The sequence below is a fragment of the Sinohyriopsis cumingii genome, unplaced genomic scaffold (genome assembly GCF_028554795.1).
Source record: "Sinohyriopsis cumingii isolate HCF-2022 unplaced genomic scaffold, ASM2855479v2 utg000741l, whole genome shotgun sequence".
Taxonomy (NCBI): Eukaryota; Metazoa; Mollusca; class Bivalvia; order Unionida; family Unionidae; genus Sinohyriopsis; species Sinohyriopsis cumingii.
In genome coordinates, this window is record NW_028315927.1 from 122,501 (window position 1) to 144,726 (window position 22,226).

Here is a 22,226-nt window from a genome sequence, read left to right on the forward strand (position 1 = left end):
AAGCAACTGTATTCGCTCAGTTCCATGGAAATATACGAAGGATGATGTTAAAAGAATATATGTGGCCTGATTTTGCTATTGAAATTACTTGCCGTGCTGTCTATAAGATTTGTATCCTCTACTCATTACTGGAAGGACCTAAATTTCTGTTTGTACCAGCAAATGAGTGGGCTTAATCAATATAATGCGACAGACATAAAGAATAAACAATTACTACAGCAGTTGTTTGTAGGCGGTACATCCTATTTATTTTATATCTAATAGATAGATAGATAGATAGATAGATAGAGAGAGAGAGAGAGAGAGAGAGAGAGAGAATCTCATCACCTTATCTTGCCCACGTTATTTTCTAAACCCGTTAGACCATGATTTAAATACAAAATCCACACCTTTACTCCTGATGACAAAACATTTTCTGAACCAAAGGCTGTTACATTTTACATGACTTCAAAAGGAAATTACTATGTATTTAAGCAATGAAATACATGGTGGTACAAGGAATACTTTTCGGCGAAAGCAGAAGAGTTTTGACACAAACGATTAAGTTCTCCTCTTAAATTAAATGGAATCGTTTACTGTTAGTGCTACTCTAAGCTTTGGCCTGGTGGATATTAATCATCAAGAATCTTAAGAAGACTAACTTTGAATGGCCCGATAAATAAATAAGTGTACGAGGTACATATCTGGATTTTGCGTTTAGAAACGTATTGCATATACCGGTGCAGGACAATGTGCATGCGTTGAAATTTTTGGACAGGCATTCTAGGAAAAAATGATACGGTGTTACAGTTGTATTATTTAACTCCAATAGCAGCGAAATGTTTTGCAAAATAAGACTTCTAATATCAGTCAAATCAATAATCATTTGTATCAAATTATGGACAATGACCTGCAAGAATGGTAGACCTGAACAGGATTTTCCTTGTCAACCGTAGTATGTACTTCTTATTGAAAAGGTTTGTGGTTGTCCATTTTTATTTGTTGAAATATTCTCTTTCACAAAATCGGATGATTACTCTTGTTACACCCTGCTGGTATGGACTATAACGCATTATTGGTCTGTCTTAATCTATATTTTGCCTTATTCCTAATCGTTCAGGCTGGTTATGATTTAGATTTATTTTTCAAATGTAATATAGTTGTATCTTCTTCTTCCAGCTTAAACAGTTTGAGTACATCTTCTCCAGGAGGGTAGACCACCTTCCAGGAATGAGTTTCCATTGCGCAATCTCTGCCAACTCTTTTAGAGTGAGAAATGACAGAGTAAGCAAGGGTTTTACATATTTGTATCGATCTTCGAATCCTTCAAAGCACAGCAATATGGAAGTACAAACGAAATAATTACAAGGTCCAAACTAATTGCTTGGCTAATCAGTCAGATAGCATGCCCAATTACCCATCGGCTGAAAATAACAATGTTGTCGCTTTAAGTCTAGGCTAGCACAAGATTTGCCTTTTGTTGTGTGCTAATTTCTACGACATTTTTTGAAGGATCTTTTGATTCCCTTGACGATTCGATTAATTCAATACCAAGTTTTTTAAGAATCAAAGAAAAGGCTGTTACTCGATTTCATTTGCTCCGGAAACGCATCAGTTTAGAGAAAACGTGACTGAATTAGAGTCGGTGTGTCTGGAATTGTGGCCAAACACAATTACCAGTTTAGTAATAATATATCGAGTAGATGAAGGAATTCAAATGAACCTGGGAAATTTTGAGTGCTATATGTGTTTAACAATCAGTACAGGATTATAGAATTCTTAAGGCATTTTCTAGCTGAACGTAAAAAAAGCACATGAATATTACGGCGCAGAATGAACAAACTTCGGGATAAATTGTTACGAACTTTGAAGCTTTCAAACATGTTTGTGAATAATTAAAGAGTAGGTAATATTAAGTCTACGTTTTTAAAGAAGTATACTGCTGTACATAATTTCTTGCAGTAGGTATGAATATAAGAATGCTACTTTTATCTATTTGATGATGATGACAATGATGATGATGATAATGATGATGATGATAATGATGATGATGATAACAGCACTGCTACTAACACAACTACTACTATTATTTATTTTCTTCTTCGTTTTCTTCTTCGTTATATTATTATTATTATTATTATTATTATTATTATTATTATTATTATTATTATTATCATTATTATTATTATTATTATTATTATTATTATTATTATTATTATTTGATTTGGTCCTTTGCTGATAGCCGCTGTTGTTTGATGCTTACAGTGCTATTCTATCGATGACAAGGGTGCGGGTTCGAATCCTCCCGAGACAAAACCTGGTAGGACGAGAAGGCGTGTCTCAGTGCAAGACACATTACTACAGTTGACCTCTGTGTTGATATTTTGTTTAACACAAATCAAAGTTAACCCAGTGTTTTCATTCCTTGGATAGGAAGTGACTGATTCTTCGTGAATTGCGGTATCCTTAAAGGTCAAGATTTGCCAAATTGCAGAAAGTGCATTTGGGGATGAAATGCTATTAAAGATATCTTACAAACACATATCACTAATTGTTTGGTTTATCAGACGTTAAATAAAAGTTTCATTATAATTTTAAATAGCGACTTTAATTGTCTCAAGTCCTTTAACTGCTTCTGTACTCCGTCTAATGGTACGACCCTATGGTCTTAAGCTAAGTAAAATGAAAGAGCGAAAACCAGAAAGTTTTGTAAAATACAACTAATAATTTACTTCCATAGAATACAAGCTGAAAATTTAAAAAGAATTTAGAGCATTGTGAATCAAATCTCAAATAGTCCTACATGTTCTATCGCAATTCTAAATGTATGACGTTCCAGTGGTATTCCAATTAAATTTTGATACTACGTGCTAATGTGCCAATGGCATGAGTGTGGCGATGTGCTAACAGTCGTGTTATGTATTCCAATAATATAATCCAAAATGTTCTTGTGTTAATTCACAATAATTCCAAATTAATGTTTCAGTCCTAGGCACTTGGTAATTCCAGTGAATAATAATCTGCAAATAATAATGATAATAATAATAATAATAATAATAATATAAAAAAATCCAACCAAATTAAAAACTGAACACAACAATAAGACTGATTCTGTTTCATATGTTGAAGCAAAATTGAATAATTCCAATGTAAACGACTATATACCCCTCTACTTGACGGATTTTGTAATTACCATTATTTTCCAAAAAAAATATTCGGACAACGTAATAGAAAATTGACATTCTGGTTTCTACGGTCAGAATCAAATAGAAGTAAACGTGTTTACTGATAAAAATGATAAGAATATTTAATACACGATGATAAAGAAATATTTGATATCTCTTATATTATTTACAAAATAAATGTCATTGGTCAGATACACCATTAACTTGATTTTGGACAAGGTCAAGTACAAAATAGAGATGTGAATAACATACAATCATAAAGAACAGCCAGCAAACAATGCAAATCAAATTCATAACAAAAAGTTAAAGACTTATTTAAAAGCCATACCTTTCGTTCTTGTGTATATTGTAAGACTTTATTTGCCTTCCTGGTTTCATGATAATTAAATTGTCCACATGAGAAACGAAAAGTCCTGACCCTACGCTGACCAACCATATCTTACTGGTCAATATTAATAAAACATAAAAGTTCGTCTCAATATTTTCTCTTTGAATAAATGGGAATTGCTTTTCGCATCTAAACACGTTTATCGCAAAGAATGATACTTTTCTGAGGTAGCAGTCAAGAATGATGTTTTTCGGAGGTGGTAGTCAAGAATGTTACTTTGTTAGTGTGGTAGTCAAGAATGTTACTTTGTTACTGTGGTAGTCAAGAATGTTACTTTTTAGTGTGGTAGTCAAGAATGTTACTTTGTTAGTGTGGTAGTCAAGAATGTTACTTTGTTAGTGTGGTAGTCAAGAATGTTACTTTGTTAGTGTGGTAGTCAAGAATGTTACTTTTTAGTGTGGTAGTCAAGAATGTTACTTTGTTAGTGTGGTAGTCAAGAATGTTACTTTGTTAGTGTGGTAGTCAAGAATGTTACTTTGTTAGTGTGGTAGTCAAGAATGTTACTTTGTTAGTGTGGTAGTCAAGAATGTTACTTTTTTAGTGTGGTAGTCAAGAATGTTACTTTGTTAGTGTGGTAGTCAAGAATGTTACTTTTTAGTGTGGTAGTCAAGAATGTTACTTTTTTAGTGTGGTAGTCAAGAATGGTACTTCGTAAGGTAGAAGTTAAGAATGGTGCTTCTTTTGGAGGAAGTCAAGAATGGTACTTTTTGGGTGGAAGTCAAGAATAGTACGTTTTGAAGTGGTAGTCAAAAAATGGTAGTTTTTTTAGGTGGTAGTAAAGGATGGTACTTTTTTGAGACGGAAGTCAAGAACGGTACTTTTTTTGAAGTTCGTCAAGAATGGTACTTTTTTGAAGTGGTAGTCACGAATGGTACACGTTTGAGGTGGAGGTCAAGGCTAATCAAGTCTTCTCAACTTGCTGTGTCTATGACTTAAAACAATCACATCTCATTGTCATTACTTTTCTGACCTATTCTCTTACGGTCTGATTAATAAAATCTCTTAGGGATTCGGTCTTGTAAGTCAGCTGCTATTTTTGTCCTTTTATCTCCATGACATTTAACTGTGTATACGTAAATGCCTATGCATTATATATGAAAGATTATTTTAATGGGTTTCATTGCCGCAAACAACTGTACCTGAGAATGTATAATTTACGTTTTAAACTTGCTGATTTGGCGATTTATTTTAACGCAATAATGCACGCACAAAGCGCTGACAGTGTCGATCCCGTTTTACCTCGAGTTCTCTGTCCGTGGATTTGACAATGACAACAGTACATAAAGTCCGAATTCTCTGTATCGTTGCATTACACGAGTCTTGTCAGGACGTTTTCCATTTTAAGGAAGCAATCTTCAGCTATAGAGGTATTTGAAAATGATAGATGTATTCTTTCTTGCTTTATGTTATATGTGATGGAATTGGTTATTGTATTAACTGTTTTGAAATGTATTAAAATAATTCTGAAACGTCAGACCTATATCACATAATGCCATATTATTGGACATATTATAGTTTGTCTCAATCTGGAAATTGTTTAGACGAACAGACACATTTAATTCAGATGTATTTTGTACGCCTTAAATGACGAGTAACATGCCTTCTAATTATAACCAAGATTTTATCTTGTAAACATTTAGAACCTAACAGAATGAAAGTTTCCATTAGTTAATAAATTGTTTTAGAAACATGTTAATTGTGACCTGAAGTCAAGTGAAAGACTATACAATCTTGTTTTTCTAGAAATTATTCATTCGTGCTGTAAAACTGAACAGAATCAGTTGTGTTAGTGTTGTGTCTAGTATTTCATTATGACTGGAATTTATTTATTCAGTTCATTTATTTTAATTTATTCCTCTATGGGAAAACATAGTACTCAAAAATAACAATCTTGGAAATAGAGACTTGGATTTATAGTGAAATTCAAACACGGATATATTCTAGAATTTTATTGGTGAGATTCATTAAAAGACTTTTGGTACATTACTATGACACAGGCCCTCACAGGTATATCAACACTCTCATCTTTGGATTTATTTTAGAATACCACTAAGGTTTACTCAGATCTTTAATCATTAAGGCTTGTGTTCAAAATTACATGATTATTTGAAATTTAATTCGCAATAACGTAATTTCGGTTTACATTATTTCACTTTGTATCCAAGGGAAATAAATGATGTGTTGAAATTTACAAAACTTGTTGGTTATCATTCGTTTTTGTTAGGTTTTTTAAAACCATAAAGTCATAACAAGTCACTGTATTTTAGCTGATACGGGGAGTGATCGAACTCTAGGGAATTTGTGTAATCCAAACACTGGTGACATTAGTTCGAAGGACGGTACCTGTTTACTTATTGTAAGAGGTTATGGTTCTGGACGAACTTTGTATTAGAGCTCAGTCCTCGGTATATCAATAGTAATGTCAATGTACTTTGTATTAGAGTTCAGTCCTTGGTATATCAATAGTAATGTAAGTGTATTTTTTATAAGAGTTCAGTCCTTGGTATATCAATAGTAATGTCAATGTACTTTTTATAAGAGTTCAGTCCGTGGTGCATCAATAGTAATGTAAATGTATTTTCTGTATTAGAATTCAGTCCTTGTTATATCAATAGTAATGTAAATGTACTTTTTATCAGAGTTCAGTCCGCGGTACATCAATAGCAATGTAAATGTATTTTGTGTAACAGAGTTCAGTCCTTGGTATATCAATAGTAATGTAAATGTACTTTTTATCAGAGTTCAGTCCTTGGTATATCAATAGTAATGTAAATGTATTTTGTGTATTAGAGTTCAGTCCTTGGTATATCAATAGTAATGTAAGTGTATTTTGTGTAACAGAGTTCAGTCCTTGGTATATCAGTAGTAATGTAAATGTACTTTTTATCAGAGTTCAGTCCGTGGTACATCAATAGTAATGTAAATGTATTTTGTGTATTAGAGTTAAGTCCTTGGTATATCAATAGTAATGTAAATGTATTTTGTGTAATAGAGTTCAGTCCTTGGTACATCAATAGTAATGTAAATGTACTTTTTGTCAGAGTTCAGTCCGTGGTGCATCAATAGTAATGTAAATGTATTTTGTGTATCAGAGTTCAGTCCTTGGTACATCAATAGTAATGTAAATGTACTTCGTATTAAAGTTCAGTCTTTAGTGTGTCAATAGTAATGTAAATGTATTTTTTGTATCAGAGTTCACTCCTTGGTACATCAATAGTAATGTAAATGTACTTCGTATTAAAGCTCAGTCTTTAGTGTGTCAATAGTAATGTAAATGTACTTTGTATCAGAGTTCACTCCTTGGTACATCAATAGTAATGTAAATGTACTTTGTATTAAAGTTCAGTCTTTATTGTGTCAGTAGTAATGTAAATGTACTTTGTATCAGAGTTCACTCTTTGGTACATCAATATTAATATAAATGTACTTTGTGTTAAAGTTCAGTCCTTGGTGTGTCAATAGTAATGTAAATGTATTTTGTGTATTAGAGTTAAGTTCTTGGTATATCAATAGTAATGTCAATGTACATTTTATCAGAGTTCAGTCCGTGGTACATCAATAGTATGTATTAGAGTTAAGTCCTTGGTGTGTTAATAGTAATGTAAATGTATTTTGTGTATTAGAGTTAAGTTCTTGGTATATCAATAGTAATGTCAATGTACATTTTATCAGAGTTCAGTCCGTGGTACATCAATAGTAATGTAAATGTATTTTGTGCAATAGAGTTCAGTCCTTGGTACATCAATAGTAATGTAAATGTATTATGTGTATTAGAGTTAAGTCCTTGGTACATCAATAGTAATGTAAATGTATTTTGTGCAATAGAGTTCAGTCCTTGGTACATCAATAGTAATGTAAATGTATTTTGTGTATTAGAGTTAAGTCCTTGGTATATCAATAGTAATGTAAATGTATTTTGTGCAATAGAGTTCAGTCCTTGGTACATCAATAGTAATGTAAATGTATTATGTGTATTAGTAATGTAAATGTATTTTGTGTAATAGAGTTCACTCCTTGGTACATCAATAATAATGTAAATATATTTTGTATCAGAGTTCGGTCCTAGATGTATACTACACAGAGTTGAACAGACATTAATTAGTTGATTTATTTTATAGTTATTGTTCATGGCGCATGATATATATATATATATATATATATATATATATATATATATATATATATATATATATATATATATAATGGTATGTTCTCTCTGATACTCCGCATTAGTGATGATACTCTAATTACTTTAATTATTTCAAACTGCTTACGGCAACTGAGATACTGCAAATTTATTTTCCCATGTAATACTATTTACAGTGAAAGCTTCAACGTTCATTGTATTGAGAGCAGGAAGCATTTGTGACCTATCTGCCAAATCAATGCATTCACACAGACACAATCAAGGTGGAGAGTGATACGATGGAGATTTATAAGGAATATGCAAAAAACTGACAACAAACGGTGCAAAACTATTTTCTAACTATCCTAAGAGCTTTCTGTTCTAAATGTGCGTTTCTCAAAAGCAATACAAAACACAGACAAGACAAATAAAGAAAACAAAAAAGCGTCGAGGGTACAAACTTAATCACGACTATTTCCATAAGAATACAAGCTTGAAGGTTTTGACGTTTCATCTAGTTGGCTTCAACATGATGATGATGCTGAAAAATATTTTATTTTGACTTGGACATGGATGAGTCATATCACCGTGATTTTTATGTAAATTTTCGTAACCGCAAATTATATCCCAGATATTTCATTGTTTTAGTAGTAGTTACGGGCTATTGGGCAAATTGAAAGAATTTTTAAAATGAAAAGGTTATGGCTGCAAAAAGATCGTGATTGTATTTTATTTTGGTTGTCTTTTTCTAGTCTTCTTGCTTTAAATAGATTGGTTTCAATGTTCTAAGGCGGTGAATCCAGTCAAATTCCTTTTTTTCCCCTGGTTTCGAAACTCCTATTGGAGTTTTGAGTAATTGTTATAAGTGTTACATCACTGAATGTGTGGCCACGGGACGAGAAGTATTCTGCAACTAGTCAGGGCGAAGCTAACGCCAATCACTAACCAAGACCACCCTAGTAAGTCTGGCCTATGTGGTGATAAAAGGTACAAGACCTGTCAACATATGATAGAGACCAGCACATTTTCTAGCACAGCGACTAGAGAAAGACTGAAACTACATAGTCCAGAAAGAACGTGCAAAACAGAGAATCTAATTTATCTCATCACGTGTAAAATCTGTACCCTTCAGTGTGTCGGAGAAACTGAAAAGCTACACAAAAGGATCAATCTTCACAGATCTGAGTGGATGACAAAGAAGCTCTAGAAAGTCCAGTTGCAGAACACTTCTCGTCCCGTGAACAAACATTCAACGCTGTGACACTTATTACAAGTGCTCACAACCCTATCTGGAGTTCTGAAACCAGAAGAAGAAAAAAAGAAATTTTATTAGGTTTGCCTCTTTAGAACGTTGAAACCAAGTGGTTTCAAGCAAGAAGACTAGCAAAAGACAGCTACTCACAAAGTCATCATCATTTTGCAGCCGGCACATTTTCATTTAAGTTAAATCTTTCAATTTGATTATTAGTCAATAACCTATAATTATTGCTAAAACAATTAAATATTAGGGATATAATTTGCGGTTGCGCATATTTACGCATATGTACATACAAAAACAGAAGGTGATATGGCTCATCGGTCAATATAAAATATTGTCAGCATCAGCATCAAGTTGAAACCATCTCGTTGAAACATTAAAACTTTCAAGCGTTTATTCCTGTAGAAATAGTCATGGAAAATTTTGCAACGCTTATTTTATTCTGTTTTGTCTTGTCTGTGTTTTGTATTTGCCCTTGAAAAAGTCTCATTTTGGAGTCGAAAATACTGAGGCTAGTTAGAAACTAGTTTTTTACTCTTCGTTGTCAGTTTATTGCATTTATCTTAATTCCTGACATGTATGTATGTATGTATGTATGTATGTATGCATGTATGTATGTATGTATGTGTGTGTGTGTGTGTGTGTGTGTATGCATGTATTTACGTACGTACGTATGTACGTGTGTGTCTGTGTGTGTGTGTGTGTGTGTTAAGATAGCAGACAGTGTTTGAAAATGTAAAGAAATTCATATTGCAGTGGTTATTTCCCTGGCCGTATTTTCCATTGATCATTCGATACAAAGTATCTGTTCCATCCGAGTTACTTCTTCATTTCCATTGCAAATTTGAATTCTGAATTGTACTCATGAATTGTGTATTTTGCATAATAAGAGTGTTGAAGCTATGCGTTTAATTCAGTCTTAGCCTGGCCGTTGTACTGAGATGTTCTGTTTGGTGTTTGAGGGATTTAGGTACAGAAAAGGTATTATATCGTTTTTACACCTTCTTCAAGGGACCATATGGTGCATGCTGGTTAGATAAATCTGACTAAAAGGCACCATGTAGATAATGTTTCAAACGATATTCAACGTGATTTACCGGTGTTAAACGGTGTGGAATTTTGGTTCCTGATTCTCGAGACAGATTGCGTTAAGCCTGAATTTGGATGCGACAGAAAAGTTTCGGTAAGTCTCTCTTCTGATGTACATATGCATTCAATTATTTTCGTGAAAATATCCAGACACAGGTCATAGGCTGATGCCTGGAGAAAAAATGGCGTCATTTGTTGTTTCTAAGTCACGACTTGTGATTTTTTCCATCGTTTTTTCGTCTATACGTACAGAGGAAAAGTGATTGTTCCCATCTAATGTCTATGCATGCAGAGGAAAAGTGATTGTTCCCATCTAATTTCTATGCATGAAACATAATTAGATGAGTGTAAATATAAATTTGCATAAGGAAGGTAAAACCGTATATACCCATATCTCCAACCTATCATTGAGAATTCCCTTGAGAGTCATTTTGTAACTGCTAGCATGACATCATTTGTTTTTTATGAGCATTATGGTTAGTGACGAGACACCAGTCGTATTTATTTTCATATAGTATTTGTTGAAGAGATTCGACTGAACATAAACCTAATTAGCTCCTTTTCAAGATGATTATACTTACGTGTCCGTCAGAGTACCAAAAACGAAAGTAGACATTTAAAACAAGCAAAACAAGAGAATGATAATAATGCTGCTGATGATGATGGTAATAATCATCATCATCTGGACGAATGCAAAAGCATTCGTAAACTTTGGAATTAATAGCAGCATCATTAGCATCCATTGCGTTCTAAAAGTTGGATAAGTTAGTGATAATTCAGGCCGCAGGGGCGCACGCATACTTATTATTGTTATTTTAGGGGGAGGCAAACACGTAGTGGTTAGTTTTAAGTATGTAAGCCAAAGCAGGTTTATGGGTGAAAGAGGAGCAGATATCCATTCAATTGCGAATTTGAATTTTGACTGTACGTGCGGGCGCTATGCCAGAGGTGGTAATTGATCAACGTGTAGCAGTATTAAGAATTGAACGATAATGCATGGCGGCAGTATTGAAGACAGTGGTATATAATAGTCGTTATGATTTAGTTCAGGCTAGAAGTTACTTTTGGCACAATTAAATTATGGCGATGACACTTCTGGATAGAAGTGCTGAAGTGCTGGATAGGACATTCTACGACTTAGAACCTTGACTATGAAATATTATGGAATTACAAGGCAGATATCCGAAAGTTTAATTTTCATCTGTTACATTTTTATTGTACCAACTCAGTTTTTAAAGGTATCAAAAATGTATTGAAATAAACCACAAAATGCCGTTGAAGTTAGCTGTGGGGCTCTATTGAAATGATAATACGTACTTTCAATTTTTCGTTTAATTGCAAATCATCGAAGCGTAAGATTTTTCCTTAAGCCGTTGAAATGGGACTGTAGCATGATGCGTGACGATAAACATAGTGTAATGGTAACGTGATATTGATTCCAAAACGTTCGCTTTGAAATACTTACGTTCAAAGGGCCTTATCTGTATGTAGAAGATTGTAGTTTACCTTGAGTTTATCCTCACAAATATTAGTGCTGGCTCTTTTTGCATCCTTATACCAGGTAAAAGCACGGTATTGTTCCCACGTGGATCACAGAAGTTAATTACACGATAAGATCACGTCGAGGTGGTATCACTTGTACTTTTATGAATCCATTTTATCTATTTTAAAACCAGATAATAAGGCCTAGTGGGTAAATTGTCCAGGGGGAAATTAATGCGTCAACAGAGTGTTGATTTTCTGATAAAAATGTCATCGCCTACCCCCAGGATATCAACGCGGTCGGGCCACTCTAGGTTCGTGTCAAATCCATTCCCAAGTTCGGTCCAGCCCTATTTAAAGCCGAATATAGGGGAAAACGTGTATTATTGACATTTTTTATGACTTCAAAACAGCGGCTCTCGATGGAATCGATCAATCCAACATGTATCGGTCAAAGCATGCAGCGATAAAACCCTCAGCCTCCGGAAACGTGTGTCAAAGGAGAGAGAGAGAGAGAGAGAGAGAGAGAGAGAGAGAGAGAGAGTTGACTATAATGGCATATATTCAAGCTAATCCCTGACTGAAATGCGCAATCAAATGGAATTCGATGTCAACCCAATGCTGTATGATGGATATTAATGATTAATCACGCAGTAAATTATTGGATGTCAATAACATTACATCACTCAGACATGAAGGTGAAAGGGTAACCGAGATGCCGGTCCATTTATATGCAAAATCAGGTTTTAAAGCCGCCACTTGGGCCGAAACCCAAATCAGAGAATATCATCTCAGTCTAAACCGGAACTTATGCAAAATTTAAATCGCATTAAAGACGAAAGGCAATCATTACCGGCAGGTTTGCAGTATTTTGGCAAAATCTCATAAATAGATACCAACATGAAAAACACCATGATAAAAACCGATAAAATTAAATAATTTATAATAATTAAACGCACACAAGCACACATACATACATACATACATACATACATACATACATACATGCATGCATGCATGCATGCCTGCCTGCCTGCCTGCCTGCCTGCCTACCTACCTACCTACCTACATACAGATACATACATACATACATACATATACTCACACATACATACATACATGCCTACATACATACATACACATACATACATACATACATACATACATACATACATACATACAGACAGACAGACATACATACATACATACATACATACATACATACATACATACATACATACATATATACATGCAGACATACATACATACATACATACATATATACATGCAGACATACATACATACATACATACATACATACATACATACATACATACATTTCATAACAAGTGTACATCTTATGCGCGTTGTTGAATCATTCCGAATTATCTCAAATATTTTTAAAAGCATTTACAATATATTAGGTTAGAGATGAAATGATATCCCTTGCTGCTTGCAAGTATTCCATATTCCAATATATATATATATATATATATATATATATATATATATATATATATATATAGAGAGAGAGAGAGAGAGAGAGAGAGAGAGAGAGAGAGAGAGAGAGAGAGAGATTCCATGGCCTGTCTTAGTATTTGATTCGAGTGTTTGCTTTGTGCTTTGTGGCTGTAATTTGTTTTTCCATCTGACAACTAAAGCGATCAGTTCAATCCGTTGGTAAACTATTTTGTTATTGCACCGTTATTAATTATTGTGCCATTATGCAATGTCAGTAAATAACTATGTGTTAACCCTTTATTATAGGCGGTAGAACAATTAAATAAATAATACAATAAATGAGTAAATTTATTACAATACATAGCAGAGAATCTGAGTCGTTTTGGAAAAGCATGGAATTAACTCCTGATTTCTCTGCTATATTCATACTTGAAATTTGAACTATTCATCAGTTTTGCTACCCAGTGATATAACGTAAATATTTGGCTTTGAAGTGTATGTGTGTGATTAGTGTTGGGTGTATTACATGTTGTAGACTAATTGTCATAGAATATGTGAGTATATTGTATATTGCCGTGTGCTTACTTTGGGTGAGGTTTGATTTCTCTTTTATATTTGGCAAACATGTTGCCATTAATTGACGAAAACTGTTCTCCTTATCTTCATATTATATTTAATCAAGCATATCTAACAAAAATAATTCAAAATTTGCACTTAATTATATATTAATATTCCATTAGAATTAATTTCCTACTTTATGTTAACCTTTTACTCAAATTATAAAAGACAGTTTCTGGAATCTTACGGGCATTTTTCATAACTATTCATTTTGTAACTATTTAAGTTTCTACGCGTATAATTGCGCGCGCGTGTTTGTGCGTTCGTGAGTGTGCATGTGCGAGTGTGTGTATTTTTTATTATTATTGTCTTCTAAAGAAGACATTGATTTATTTGGAAAAATTGGGAAACTGTGTTTTCTTTCCACGTGCACATTCCAACTTTTTGAATTATTATGTATACATTGGAATGAAAGTGCAAATATTTTGAAAGCCGGGTTGAATTAATAGTGTGGAATATTCTGCCTAATGTTATTCAATTCTTCTTTGAAGGAGACAAGATTCTGTAAAACTGCCTTCGAAAATAAGCTAGTCTGTTAAAGAACATCACTCATATTGGCACAGTGATATTTAGGCCTTGAATACTTGCGTTTGTCAATGCAATCAGTTTTCATTTGAAGTTATTAAAGAAAACAAAAATGAAACCCTCTTTCTCGTGATCGTTACATGAACGGCTCATCCAGGGTTCCGTTTTTCAGGACGTGTATATGCAGGTGATAAGTCCACAACTCTGCTTCTGCAGCTGCTACTACTACTAAAATACTACTACAGGGATAATGATAATAATAATAATAATAATAATAATAATAATGATAATATTGCTACTACTACTATTACTACTACTACTATTATAATAACAATTAATAATAATGATGATGATGACAATCATGCGAATAATAAAAATAATAATATTATATTTATGATGCTACTACTACTACTACTACTGCTACTACTACTACTACTAATAATAATAATACTTAGTAGTAGTAGTATTAGTAGCAGTAGTAGTAGTACTAGAGCAGCCGTACTAGTTGTATTAACTAATGTTATACCATATTAAACATATACATTCAAGTATCAAGTTATTGTGGGAATACGCAAACGCGTATCAGCTCACTTTGTACAGATTAGTTTTGTCCTTTACTTTGAGGTTCTCGCTTTTCTTGAGAGATATCATCATTTCAAAGAGCTGGAGAATAAATTGAATTTCCGCGGGTGGAGATATCAAGTCATTCATCAGTGAAAAGGCTATCAGATTTATCTTGTTTTTCTAACCTCCCTTTCCTCGCGTTTTACTCTTAATTCGCTTGATTGATACACTGTGCAACGACCCTATGTCATGCGGACATTTCGTTTGGAGCTTACCAAAGGTGAAGTCTGTCTACGTGCTCTTTCAAATAAGGACACTTGAAGTGAGCATCTTACCTAGAGACAGTAGCATGTGTTAATATTACGTAATTTTGTTTGCGTCAATGATTGGAATTTTAAATGATGTTGACATTACGATACTGCTCCGGACCATATGACCTTTGATGGAAACACGACACGTTCGTAAATATCAATGGTCTGTGACGGAAACATGACACGTCCTTAGATATCAGTGTCCTGTTATGGAAACATGACACGTTCTTAGAGATCAATGGCCTGTAACGGAAACATGACACTTAGTTAGATATCAATGGCCTGTGATGTAAACATGACACTTCCTTAGATATTCAAGGCATGTGAGGGAAATATTCCTTGTTGGCAGAATAAATAAATGAAGAAAAAAAAGGAAGGCCAATCATATCAGCAGAAGGAGAAAGAACGTAGAGGAATCCGGAAAGACAAAGGATTAAGGATATAGACCGCTTCTTTGGCCTAGTGCTTGGAGCGCCCGCATGATGTTGCAGGTTCGAACCCCGGCCGAGTCATACCAATGACTTGAAGAAAAAAAGTTACTTGCAGCTGCATCGCTCGGCACTGAGCATTAACAGTTAGCGTTAGGACTGGTCGGCCTGGTGTCAGGATGATGTGACTGGGTGGGGCATGACACTACATGTTTGCGGCTTGATGTCCCAGTGCTAGACATCACAATATGCTGCCACAATGCAAAAATCTTAGCGATATGACTAAAATTATTAAAGCTACGTTAAAATCTAAATCACACACACAAACACACACACACACACACACACACACACACACACACACACAAATAAAGGGAGATATAAAACAATTTACTGACACATCTTTCCTGTATTTTACTCAATTTGTAAAGTACCGGCATCTTATATATTTTGTTTTGTTGAGATCTACTGTTAAAATTGACATCTAATGCGTTTCATTGATGTTAAAGATATTACATTCAAGTCTAATGAGTATCATTGATGATAAGGGTATTACATTCAAGTCTAATGAGTATCATCGATGTTAAAGGTATTACATTCGAGTCATAAAGTTATTACATTCAAGTCTAATGAGAATCATTAATGATAAGGGTATTACATTCAATTCTAATGAGTATCATTGACGTTAAAGTTACTACATTCAACTGATTCATCTGATATGAATTATTTAATAAAATATTACTATCGTTTCTACGTGTTTTGCTTTATTTTTCAATTTGAACAAAATAATTCAAAAAGTGTGACGTGATATCAGCTAGGCACCATTCATATTACTTATTTTAGAACAGAACATGGATACATTGATGCAGTCTTGGTTATTTGAAATAATTTCAAACAGAGGTAAAGCAGATTTTATTGAGAACAAAAATATTTTGAACCTAGATACTAATATTAGTATCACAGCTAAATATTAAATCATCCTTTTGAAAATTGCAAATATCGCATAGAAAATTCATTTGGAGAAAAGACAACCATTTGTTATGATAAAGCAGAAATTTGATTTCCTACCTTTGCCCTAGACTTTTCTTTAAAAAGCAAAGCAAAATTAATGAAATATTTTTTGTAATGAAAAGCTTAGCAATTCAGCCCCGTACCCCCATCTTTCTGTCAATGGCCTTACCTTAGTTGACTGTCAAAGGCAGGTTGGTGCATGTAGCAGTAGCCGGTCAGCTTATGACCTATTCAGGGTTTAAGTGCCTTAAAACCTTCTCGGGGTTTACACTTAGAAAAAATCTATATCTTATTTTCACCTTAGAACACATGTAATTCTCAGTCCACCGGGTTTCACCTTAGAATACATCTAATTTTCAGTGACTGCTTTAACAGAAAGTTGCAACTAATTCTTATAGATTCGAGGAGGACTTGCGGAGGATGTATGTTTTACAATTTTGTGAGATATCCAAATACTGAATAGAAATAATCTTGGTTGTGCCATCTTGAATATCATCATTATTTCCAGGACACCGTATTATATATCTCGTGAAAATAACTGTATCACCCCAATTCTTGGTAGCGCCATGTCACTTCTTAATTCTTTATACCGTCTTTGTTCTATCAAGGCCCATGGATAATTTTACTTATGCAATCTAAATGAATAATGCCAGTAAAAAGTTCGAAAAAGGTTTAGTCATTTACTTTAAAAATGTAATAGAGTAACTTTTTGTGTCCGACATACATCGAGGTGCACAAGCAAGGCATTAAACAACAAAAATAACACATTTCTACATTCCGTGATTTTAATGTTATGAATAATTGACATATTCCCTTGACAAACACATTTTATTTCAATTATTAAACTATATTTACACAAGTGCAATTCAGATCGTTTGGAGAATGAGCGCCTAGTATCAAAAGTGAAATAAAGACAAAAGAACGGATATCTCTTTCGTTTAACGTTTCTTGTCAGGTAAACCAGTTTCTTTCGAGTGCCTAAGGTCTTTAACAATGGGAGGAAATCCAAATTGCAATTATAAATTGCTGAATGACTGAGTTTGTGGTTAATGATATGATTAATATGGTATTTAGGTTAATACAACCGTAAAATAAAAAGATGATCTCAAATGAGTGATGATTTAATATTGCAATTATGATACGAGTTGAATAATGTCCAGATTTTGCTAGCCAAGCCGAACAAAAACTGTACATTGTTCAATGAGCTTCATAAATTCAATAATACAACATTATCCATTTGAGATTTTGTTTAACGGATAGGTTTTATTTTTATTTTAATGAAAATAGGAGAGAATAAAAAAAGCAGAAATAATTCGTTCATTCTGTCTCAGTTGCTGTCCTTGGCTCTAGTGGAACCTTTGTGTTGTTCTAAGACCAGTAATATTATTATATCTTCTTTGTACCAATTGTGATTGAAAGAACAAATGTCCTTTCGAAAAAATATAATAATTGATGCATCCAACATACTTTTTCCACACAAAATTCCTATGCAAGTTCAGTGTGATGTCACACAGGTTGACAAAAGATCGGTTAGAGAAATGTTTAACAGCAAAAGTGTGTCAATATCAGCAAGTTGTAAGTTGTTGGATATTCATGTGACGATTATGGATGCAGATATTCCAGATTACAGTAATGTATATGTGACGGAATATTTGCATTAGTCGATTTGGAACAGTAGACTACATTATACATAGACAAATTTTATTTCGAGTCGAAATTGCATCACCTGATAAGCAGCATCAGATCTTTTGAGCTTTTTTGCTGCGGAAACATTATGTGGTTGGATAACCTTCTCGTAGTTGGAAGACTGGATTATGTCCACAATTTTCTCCGAACAGATGTGAATTTGTTACTCCTATAAGTTAATATTTAAACCTCTCAAGTATATAGGTTGGGTTGATTATTACAGATATTCCACCCACCCCTTACCCCACGCACGTTATATAATTCCTTAGTTTTAATCGTTGTTGTTTTTGTTTGGGGTTTACCGCCCTTTTCCAGCGCATGACAATCATCTATAAATGGCAAACTGCACCCATGCTGGACAACAGACCACATTCACATTCGTGACCTTTTTGGCCCAATTCCCAATGGGCAATCGATTCGACAATACGGCCGCCAAAACGCTAATATATATAGGATCTCAAATGGGTAATGATTTAATATTCAATTTATGAAACAAGTTGAATAATATCCAGCTTTTACTCGCTAAGGCACTCAAAAGCTGGACATTATTCAACCAAGTTTCATAAATTTAATATTAAATCATTTCTCATTTGAGATTAGTTTTTATCACACAGTCTTTATTTCAGTGGAACTTATTTGGATGCAAAGAAGAACGAATAATTTCGTTCATTCTGACAGACGTTGTACCTTTCATTTGTTGTGCACGAAAATAGTCCCAACCAAAGTTGAAATAGTACTGACGTTTAAAAGCAGATTATACTTTTCTCACAAACTATAAGTCAAAGAACAAGCATCCTTCCAATAAAGATAATATTTTACACAGACAAAATCATTCTTCAACACAGAATGTCCATTTTTTGTGATGTCGCATTGTTTGACGCACTAGCCGTACAGTTGACGATCCATGTTTACGTAACCTTGAAGTATCACGTGCACAACTAAACATTACATCGATATTGCGAAATTCATGTGAAGGAATGTTTACTGGATGCAGAAATTCCCATAATTATTGCAATGTATTTGTGACTGGATATTTGCTGTGTTTGATTTGGAACAATAGACTACAGAATATGCAAACAAATTTAATTTTGACTCATAACTGCATCACATGTTTACCGTGTAGATCTGAAGTGGTTGGATAAACTGTCAGTTTGGAGACCAGTTTATGTACACATTTTTGTGTGGACAGATGTGAGTTTATTTACTTCTGTAAGTCAACATTTAAACCACGCTTGTATATAGGGTGGATTCCATGCTACAGATATACAGCCTCCCTCAACCCCCACCCAACACAAGCAATACCCGTAGTTAGTTTGTTTGTTGTAGTTTTAGTAATTTTTTATGTTATGATATGCTAATCGTGACATAACAAACCCCTGTGGGGGTAAATTAGCCATATTGAAACAGACGATACCATTTTCCCCAATTCATTTTCGCGAGTCGATTCCTAAAATGACGGCCAAAAGTTTTCATTGAAAACAAAAAATTCCAGAAGGCGTGGTTAAAAAAGTTTGTCAACGATCGCAGCCAAATCAGTAAAGAGAATACTTTGCACTAATTTCATGGGCTTATTTGGTCAAATCAGAATCAAATAAAGTGATATTTTAACGTGTGGTAATATAAAAAATATGAAACTGCCAATACTTTAGGAAAACTATACATATTATGTTATAATAAATAGTAAAGTGACATTTTAACATGTCATATCCAAAATAAGAAACTGCAAATACTATATTTTAAGTGTACCGACTATTTGATAATTGTCTACATTAAACTGGTATAATAACGCATCAAGCAGCACCATGAAAAAAGCAAGGCAATGGCTTACAAACCAAGGTATCCGAATGCATTCCAAAGTCAGTGCACTACACTATTTGTCCTTTCATAATATTAAATCAGTTTGTTTTCGTCACTAGATAAATATTATCGGTCGTGATATATTTCGTTATGAGCTATTGAAATATATCAGTCGGTGAAAATTGATAACACAATATCGGCGATATCACTTTGGAACTACTTTATTGTCCTATGTAGGACATATAGTTTCCCTTAAGCTTGCTATTCCAACTTATATTTTCATACTTTCGGCCTATTTGATCTTCTTCTTCTTCTTTTTTTTTTCTTTTCTTTCTTCTTCTTCTTCTTCTTCTTCTTCTTCAGGACGATACAGAACTTAAAATATGTCAGGACTGGATATATATGTAAGAATTATGGAGGCGGTGTACAAACTATATCTAAATAACCCCAACATAAAAAGGACGTTTCAAACATTAAGTTATTGAAAATCATTTTCCACAAGAATGCTGCAAATTTTCAGGGACTGGATTGGCACAACCTATTTCTATTTGATGCCATATAGAATCTGTTAAACTGTGCAACAAATGGCATAAATGTTATGGGAAAACACTTGAGCATACGTAATACTAAATTATTTAATTGGCAATTTTAGATCTTATAATAAGGTGTGAAATCAATAGATAACTCGGGGATAACTGAATGCTGATTAATAATCGAAATTTGGGTGCATCATCTATCTTGCAGATTCAGACTGCGATGTTGCCAAGGAAACACGACTAACGTTTGAATGCATACATAAATAAAAAGCCTAACCTCTTATAGGCAAGCTCTCCATTTCCATAATCTTATGTTTTAAAATGTTACGCTCTGAAGTAAGTTGGATACAACCGCTCTGGCATAATTCTACTGTAAACCCAACCCAACAATATTCTCCTTATTAAAATAAATAATAAAAAAAAAATATCTCCTCATGTTCGAAAACAGGCATGTAAAAATACAGTATTGGAAGTATTATATAACCAAAGTTGTCTAAAGTCACTGTTCAAAATAATTGTAAAAACTGGGAACTTATTTTGATCGATATATTAATGCCGCGAATAATCTTATTGGAAAACAACTCTTCATGCAAACTCTACAACGTTTGACGTTAAAAGAAATAATATAAAAAATCTATTCGCTTTGTGGGAATTTTTAAATTTGTGAATAAGGTACATTTTGTATTGTCACGCGTAGATTAGCTCCGCGTGACTATACAATGTTTTCATTTCACTAGAGCAATATTTCCTTCTGTCCACTCAAACAAAGTAGACATCGGCGAAGCACATACTCCCATTTCCAAAAGAATTAATGGAACTGCGTCAAATAATGTATACAACTCGCGAAATAAAAATTTGGAAACCTCGTATAATTTATAAAACTGACGAAATCATAATTCGTTTTCCCGGCAAGGTTCACAAAAGATATTAATGACCTGGAAATAGAAGAAATGTTAATTATATAGTTTTAAAAATTGCATTTAAAAGGTGGCTTGATGTAACATGCCATAATTCAACAAATATGTAAAGCTGTAGATAATCAAATACACACACACACACACACACACACATACACACACACACACACACACACATATATATATATATATATATATATATATATATATATATATATATATATATATATATATATATATATATATATATATATATATATATATATATATATATATATATACACACACACACACATACATACATACATACATACATACATACATACATACATTTGGTGTCGGCATGGTGTAGCCGCTTACTAGCCGGCCCAGCAAACTTGAAAGACCTTTCATCGAGATATACCAGCATTAAATCGACAGGAATATGATTTATTTTCTCAAAAATCGTGAGCATTCCATTCGTCATGTCTTTAATCCATTGACAGACTAGACGAAAGTACTTCAATGCTGATTTTTTAAAACCTGGATCTGGCCATTTGCATCCCGAGTCATATGACTATACGAATCTCGCAACCTACATATCAATGACATCAGAGGTCATATAGTCACGTGATATCGACAAATCAAAAACAAATTTCCAAAGTTGTTGTACATAGAATTTGGACATATTATGCGTGTCACTTACTGTTTGTAAATAAATATAATGCACACTTAATTCTCAACATATTTATTCTGAGAACAACGACCAGAAACCTGTCGGTAATGCAGCAGGTGGAGAAAACCATTTTCAAGAAGTACAGAGAACGTGTCAACAATGTTTTTGTTGGTGTTACGTGGTTACCACATCGACATGAGCTCTTTGAGT

At 33.6% G+C, this 22,226-nt stretch overlaps 2 long non-coding RNA genes across 7 annotated transcripts in view; both read left to right on the forward strand.

Annotated features, from left to right (window-relative positions):
- The window catches only part of LOC149773248 (uncharacterized), a 28,673-nt gene extending 25,707 nt beyond the window's left edge, over positions 1-2,966 (forward strand). The window contains exons 3-4 of the long non-coding RNA XR_016417434.1: positions 1,159-1,263; positions 2,245-2,966. This is a non-coding gene — a long non-coding RNA (uncharacterized LOC149773248). The remainder of the gene's footprint in view (positions 1-1,158; positions 1,264-2,244) is intronic.
- A 6,800-nt stretch (positions 2,967-9,766) lies between these two features.
- Positions 9,767-22,226, forward strand: part of LOC149773249 (uncharacterized) — a 126,519-nt gene continuing 114,059 nt past the window's right edge. For 2 of the 6 annotated variants that reach the window (XR_016417422.1, XR_016417423.1), the window contains exon 1: positions 9,778-10,119. This is a non-coding gene — a long non-coding RNA (uncharacterized LOC149773249). Of the gene's footprint in view, positions 10,120-22,226 lie in introns of all 6 variants that reach the window. The other 4 variants (XR_016417420.1, XR_016417424.1, XR_016417419.1 and 1 more) reach the window with 4 other exon arrangements.